Here is an 8,211-nt window from a genome sequence, read left to right as displayed (position 1 = left end):
TCATATTGTGATCTATTTTTTGGACACCCCAAGGTGGAGTATCATATGAGAAATAGAAGTATATGGTGTATATGAAATAGGACAAGGTATGTGTTTCACTGTAAACATTATTCATATACGTGTGATAAAAGGGGTTTGTTTCGAGGGACGCCTTGAAACAAACAAAAGTATGTAAGAGTGTACTAAGATTGTTATGTTTCCTGTATGAATATTCTGATCCAAGTTTTCTTAGGTTCATGTGGAGGCGATCCAGATGGATGTGACATGAGATTGATTTCTCTCATATGTTTGTGGCATGGTGTTACTAACGAAATTGACTAAAGTGCATGTGTTGAAATTGTGCATGTACGCCGAATGTTATCTTGCTGTATTTGCAGGAAAAAGTATCAAAATCTGTGAGTATTACGTGGGTAAGTTATGCAACAACTTGATGTTTCCTGGTGGAATAATTGAGCATAGGAGGATGTTCTAAATCATGTTCTGTTGCAGTTATGCGATTAGTTCTGAACAACGGTATTGTTTGATGATGCCATACTAAAGAGACATATAAGAATGTGTTCAGAGATAAGATATCTACGCAATAGATAGTTGCACAAACACACATATGCTTACTGAGAGTTAGAGTTGTACGGTGGAGCTGAGCATAGCCTGGTTGAGTCAGAAAGGGCATTGAGAAGTGGTGGACTAGCAGTAAATAAAATTCGATAATACATGTTTATTGCTGCTGTAGCTACGTAGTATTGAGTCCACCATCAACATTGAAATTAGTAGTAATGTGACTGTATCTGAGCTGGAGATGACATAGCGAAGGAAATGTGATCCAGGTAGAGTAGGGTTTTTCAATGGTGTTGTAGTTTTTTTCTTTCAGCTCCATAATAATGAGAAGAGTCGTGTTGGAATAACATGACGAATGATGAAGTGGATCTGATGACATGGCTAAGTATCGTTTGGGGATGATATGGAATATGTATTATGAGAAGTTGTCAATTAAGTCAACTAACTAAGGTCCACTTAGATGCGGAGTCGGGTTGAATGAATGATAGTATGTATAGACTAGTTTATGAATGAATAGTTAATTCCGTGTTTAAAAGACAGTTGTGTTACATGATAACTGAGAAGGTGTAGGCTGAAGCCAAAGCTTGCTTGTTATGCCTACTCTTGTACCTGTAGTTTTTGGAAATCCTAGTATGAATACGGTTGGTTAATACATGTTAAATTCCAGATCCAGCTTAGGCATTGCCAAGATGGACCAATAGAAGAGTTGTTTTTCTGTGACTGCTCCTGCGGACCAGAACCCATGGTTATGCCCGGCTCCGTTTAGATTGGTTAATGACATATATTTTGTTTGTAAATTGTTGGGTTACTCACACTGGTTTTATTTTATTTTTCAGATATATGATGATGTACGCTGATGTCCCTATGGGGGATCAAGTGCTGTTAGCACTCTGGACTCTGAATCCTGCGATCATGTGCTCGGGAGCCGTTTCTGAATGATGTTGCATCACCTGTGCGGTGACAATTTCTGGTCTTTTGGAAGGCTGTGACGTGTGCAGTTCTGTCAAATGGCCGATCTGCAGGCTCACGACATGTCTGGAGCTTGTGGATGTAATGCACATTGGTGCTTTGAGCTCTGTGAAAGAGCTACTTCCGGTTTGGATTGCTCTGTGCGGTGTGGACCACATGGCACCTGCAGTACACTGTCTGTGATGTGTGCAAGTGGACAGTTCTGAACGGACGCTTTCTGGTGCTGAGATGTTTTTTGGTCTGAGGGCTACGACGTTTTGCTGTATGTTTAATTTGGCTTTGCCTTGTTTTGTTTGTTTTGTTTGAAACTATTGTACCACTGTGTATCGTAGGCCTTGTGTGCGGTCGCTCTATGATGAGGGCCATGTAGGAATTTTCCCTGTTTGTCTAACCCATTGGGTTCCAGGTTTTTTGCCTACATCTGCGATGTACTGATAAGTGGTGTTTAGGGGTTTTTAAATGTTTAAAAGTGGGGTAATGTCATAGAAATTTAGACTGCAAACATATAATAATACCCCTTTATTGCACTCTGATGTTATCTTATCTGTGACACCCCTGTGGTGCTGGTTGGTTACTTTGTTACTGCACCAAATTCCTTTGGGCTATGTTGGGGGATGTCTCTTGTGGGAGTGGAGACTATAAAGGCTGTGGCCTTATGTTTACTCAGAGAGTCAGACTGGGGTCTTCCGATGCATTGAATTGGTCATGTAAGTTCCTGACTCCTTACTCGAGTAAAATCCTAATACTTCCAAACTATGAATCCTTGTGTTGCCTCATTATTATGTCTTCCTGAGCATGTGTCCCACAGATTGCCATAACAGTAGTCAGAACGCTACTTATCCAGTGATAACTGGATCATATAGTTATATATGGCTCTGCTTATATAACTATATGCTCTGCTGTCTGCTCTAAATGAATCAAAAATAATTGAGCAAAGTGAGCACATGATCACTTATAGCTGTTTAGGCTGGCCTGGCTTGATCACCCAGATAATGCTACACAGTGAAAATCACCATTGCTGTTACATATTATCATAGACTGCATACAGTATCATGTTGGTCATGACCCATTGGAAAGCACTTTGGCTTAACTGTTGTTTTTAAATGTGCCACATGAATAAAGATGACTTGATGTTCTGACTGTCTGGGGAGAAAGGTTTCATGTAGGCTATATCAAACAATAATGCTTTATAATGGTTGTAGTTATATCTTTTCCTTTCCATTGCACTAAAATCTGAATTCAATTTTGGACGCACGTTTACACGCATAGGCCACGCCCATGCACGTTCACGCACATAGGCCTACTTATATTCTGAATGAATATGTTACTAAAGTAATATCAGCTTTGATCCATTCATAAATATGATAAATTATGAGTAAATAATTAAGTAGCATGCATATTTATAATACCTTTTCGCTGTTCAACACAGACCAGTCCTGTAGAAGGATAATATTAGAAGTAGAATAGAATGAAAAGGACTTTTTAATGTTTTTTAGAGCAACCGGAAGTTGCGTCATCACACCAATATGGCGGAGGCACTGGGCGCTGGTTGTTACTATGGGACTTAATGGGAGTGTCGCCTCTTTATATAGAATCTCTTTGATCCAGGCCAGCTTTATTGGGAAGAAGTGAGAGGGAGGCAGTGAGGGAGGCAGTGAGGCACTGCCACAGGTACTTCCTAAACCACTGTGGAGTCTCCTTGTGGAGCGGAGGGGAAATTAACCTTGCAGTTTGTGACAGCCTGATTGATTGATTTTTCTTTTTTAAATGTCATGTTTCCAAGGAAACCCAACCCATATGGACTTACAGCGGCGGCGGTGGCTCAGGGGTAGAGTGGCTGGATGGTAACCGCAAGGTCGCCAGTTCGAACCCTGTGGGCTCCCCCAGAGTTAGTGTCGAAGTGTCCTTGAGCAAGACTCTGAACCCCTAATTGCTCCCGATGTGCAGGTTGGTGCCTTGCATTGTTTCCTTTGTCATCGGTGTATGAATGTGTGTATGAATGTGTGAATGCACAATCTATGTAAAGGTGTGTGAATGTAATGCACTATATAAATGCACCATTTACAGGACACTTTTACTTACATTAGAATGATAGACATTGACAATGAACCGACATGACAGTTCACAAACAATGGATCAAATGAATAACCAACTAAAACACCTAAGCTTCTTACATAGCAGATTACATCATTATAATTATACCACATTATAAATACACCATTGGGCCTGTAACAGGAGACCGGACATGGCTACATTATACCGTCTCTGTCCGGTCGATTAACAATAGTCTAGATGACTACAAAACAATGACTACAACATGACGTAGCGATATCATCCACTCCCGACCGGATCGTAAACCCGAAAAGGAATGCTGCCCAGGCTATCTATTATTTTATTTCTCATTCTACACAACCTCTATGCTACTCTATCTGATAACTATTGACTAGAGAGCCCTTAATGGCCCGTAATGGATTGTATAATGAACTTAATGATGATGAAACATCCTTATCTTTCAGGAAACAAAGGGGAAACAAAGGACCTGCGTTCCACTTATTATCCTCTCTCGTTGCCAAGCAGCTCCGGTGGGTCCGTGACCCACACAATGGGACAGCGAACAACCCCGTAGTCTGAGAAGCACAGGTGTAATCAACTGAAAGCAATCATGTTCCGTCATTATTATAGATGCCCCCCCTGCTCTCTACCGTCTATTGTGCTGTGCTGCTGTTAACCCATTTAAGCCTGATTTAAAAAATGTCTTCAAATCATCGACAGTTTTCTGAAAAACCCTATGTTTCTATGTCAGTGGTGCTCAAACTATATCATGTCAAGGACCCCAGAAATTATCTGTATTTGGCCACTGACCCCCCATCTGTAAATATGAAGTTCCAGGGACCTCTCAGAAGCTAATATTTGAGTTCAAAACGTTCGCTCCGAAAGAATATTATATTCAAAGATTTGCGCCACATTTTCACGATTTTTCAAAAATAGCAGACCTACAAGCTCGTAGCACGCCACTCGGTGCCGCGCTATGAGCTTGTAGATCTGCTATTGTTCAATAGCTAAAGTATAACATAATGCTTTAAAACACCAAATGGGGTTCCCGCCCCAAAATGGGTTAACACAATCTATGCCAGATTCGAGATTTCTCGTATATAGAGCTTAAACCTGGCATGTGCCAAGACGAGAATTCTCGGCTTGTATTGATTTATATTCATCCAGAATGAATACTGTTATATTTACCGCGTTTTACCTTACACATCGCAAACCCTTGCTTCCTATGGTGTGACGTCATCGGAATTCCAAAACTCATGCACATACATTTTTTCTCAGAATTGAGGCTCAGATTGAGGATTGAGGACGATGATAGGAGCTCAATAAAAAAAATATTGCGACGTCCCGGTTAGCATATTAATTAGCGCTTCTGACGCTAGCGAAGGTGATTGGCGATGGCTCGAAAATGGCCGATTTGTACTTCCGGGTCACGGGGCCGGTTCACGGGGTCTTCTTCGCGGCCTTCTTCGTGCATTCTGTTGGCACCGCTGCCTCAGCAACGCAGTCAACGGTGGCATGTGATCGGTTAACACATTTTGACCTGAGAACAGATTCTATAAAATGTCTTCAAAATCTAAAAACTTTTCTGAAAGTTGGTCAGTGGTTCTCAAACTATGTCAAGTCAAGGACCCCAAAAATGATATGTAATTCGTCGACCCCCCATCTGAAAATATGTTGTTCCAGGGACCGCCCCAGAAGCAAAGATTTGAGTTAAAAACGTTCGCTCTGAAAGAATATAAATTCAAAGATGTGCACCACATTTTCACAATAAATACATTAAAAAAATAACAGATCTACAAGGTCGTAGCGCGGCACTCGGTGCCGCGCTACGACCTTGTAGATCTGTTATGTTTGTATAGATCTGCTATTTTCCAATAGCTTAAAGTATAACATAATCCCTAGAAACACCGAAAGAGGATTCCCGTCCCGAATGGCTTAACAGCAGTGAAAACAACACAGCGGCCCAGACCCAGAGCCTCGTCAACACACGGGCCACGCAGGATAAGACAAAAGAGAGAGCTTGTTGTTGTTCTGCTCCCTCATTGTGTCCTGCCTTATCTGCTCGTCTCGTCTCATGTGCCGTGCAAGGCAGGGAGGGAGGCCCGGGTCTATACGAGATAAAAACCATGTCTCCTCTCCTACACGCAGAGGCGAGGGGAAGAAAATGAGCTTGTTTGTGTTGAACACTTGCCAATAACACTCTGTCTGTGTGTCTGTGCACCTTCAGATGATTGAATATCATTGAGGATGCTATTTGTTTTCCTCCACACTGCTTCGGTAAATTAACCCATTTTGGGCGGGAACCCCTTTTGGTGTTTTAAATATTATGTTATAATTCAGCTATTGAAAAATAGCAGATCTACAAGCTCATAGCGCGCCACCGAGTGGCGCGCTACGAGCTTGTAGGTCTGCTATTTTTGAAAAATCAGTCAAAATGTGGCGCAAATCTTTGAATATATATTTTTTTCAGAGCCAACGTTTTTAACTCAAATCTTTGCTTCTGTGGGGTTCCTGGAACAACATATTTTCAGATGGGGGGTCGGCGGCCAATTACATGTCATTTTTGGGGTCCTTGACATGAAATATGGAGAACCACTGATATAGAAACATGGGTATTTCAGAAAACTGTCAGGATTTAGAAGACGTACATTTCTAAGTCAGGCCTAAATGCGTTAAACCCTCGCTGTTTACCAACGATGGTTTAATTAAAAGTGATGTTGGAGCATCACAGCTAGATTTGTATTTAATCTCTCAATTAATGTAAGCTTATATATACCCTAGTCAGCTCTTTTAAAATGTGAATGTGCATGTTTAAAAAATGCTTCTTTCTTTCTTTCTTTCTTTCTTTCTTTCTTTCTTTCTTTCTTTCTTTCTTTCTTTCTTTCTTTCTTTAAGGTATATTCAGTGATTTCACTTAATTCAAATATCACTTATTTTTTCTTATTTTTTGGATAACCCTCCCTACTATAGAGCGTCGCAGTCCCGCCTCCTACCCTGGACCAGGAAATGAAATCCAATGCATTATTCTCATAGACATTTCTTAAAGTATTTATTTAAAGACGGTTACGCCGCGGACAAAGCCAACTCGAGTCGTGACAACTCATGACAACACAAACAATATTTTGGACCAAACAAATAATTACAAAGAAGAAAAACAACAAAAAAAAAGTGTTGTAACCTGCCGTTTCTTTCTTCTTTGTAATTATTTGTTTGGTCCAAAATATTGTTTGTGTTGTCATGAGTTGTCACGACTCGAGTTGGCTTTGTCCGCGGCGTAACCGTCTTTAAATAAATACTTTAAGAAATGTCTATGAGAATAATGCATTGGATTTCATTTCCTGGTCCAGGGTAGGAGGCGGGACTGCGACGCTCTATAAAGTGTGCTGACCATATAAGGAGTTCCTCCCTGTCCCCAGTGAGCCCCTGGGGTCAAAAAACCCTAGTTTCGGTTTGGGCTTTGGGTGGCAAAGCCTTCATCATCCAATCAGGATGAGAGGGGCCTTCCTCCAATCATGATCGAGTGTGGCTGGCATTGGTGCACATGCTGTTGGTCTGTTGTACTTCCCCCACTGTAGAGCGTGTGCATGTGCACATCTTGTTACCGGGTGGACCAGGTATTTTTCCAAATCACCCAAATCACTGAATGCTCCTATAGACCCTTACAGATCAATTTAGTTTCATTTTACGCTCCGAAGAGTTAAATTATTAAACATCTGCATTATCTTATCCAATGAAAACTAAATATTCTAAGTTTTGGGTCTGAGAGGCTATATCTCATGACATGGTGGTCCGTGGCTCAAATGCAGAGTCAAAGATAAAGTGCCCCTCGGGGCACAGGTCTCCACCAGGGCAGGTCAGGTTGTGGCCTCCTGGTGGCGCTATAATAGGACAGGTCTCCACCAGGGCAGGTCAGGTTGTGGCCTCCTGGTGGCGCTATAATAGGACAGGTCTCCACCAGGGCAGGTCAGGTTGTGGCCTCCTGGTGGCACTATAATAGGACAGGTCTCCACCAGGGCAGGTCAGGTTGTGGCCTCCTGGTGGCGTTATAATAGGACAGGTCTCCACCAGGGCAGGTCAGGTTGTGGCCTCCTGGTGGCGCTATAATAGGACAGGTCTCCACCAGGGCAGGTCAGGTTGTGGCCTCCTGGTGGCGCTATAATAGGACAGGTCTCCACCAGGGCAGGTCAGGTTGTGGCCTCCTGGTGGCGTTATAAAAGGACAGGTCTCCACCAGGGCAGGTCAGGTTGTGGCCTCCTGGTGGCGCTATAATAGGACAGGTCTCCACCAGGGCAGGTCAGGTTGTGGCCTCCTGGTGGCGCTATAATAGGACAGGTCTCCACCAGGGCAGGTCAGGTTGTGGCCTCCTGGTGGCGCTATAACAGGACAGGTCTCCACCAGGCCAGGTCAGGTTGTGGCCTCCTGGTGGCGCTATAATAGGACAGGTCTCCACCAGGGCAGGTCAGGTTGTGGCCTCCTGGTGGCGCTATAATAGGACAGGTCTCCACCAGGGCAGGTCAGGTTGTGGCCTCCTGGTGGCGCTATAATAGGACAGGTCTCCACCAGGGCAGGTCAGGTTGTGGCCTCCTGGTGGCGCTATAATAGGACAGGTCTCCACCAGGGCAGGTCAGGTTGTGG

This window comes from Electrona antarctica, assembly GCF_951216825.1.
Source record: "Electrona antarctica genome assembly, chromosome: 19".
In the NCBI taxonomy this organism is placed as follows: Eukaryota; Metazoa; Chordata; class Actinopteri; order Myctophiformes; family Myctophidae; genus Electrona; species Electrona antarctica.
Note: the sequence above shows the minus strand (reverse complement) of the source record.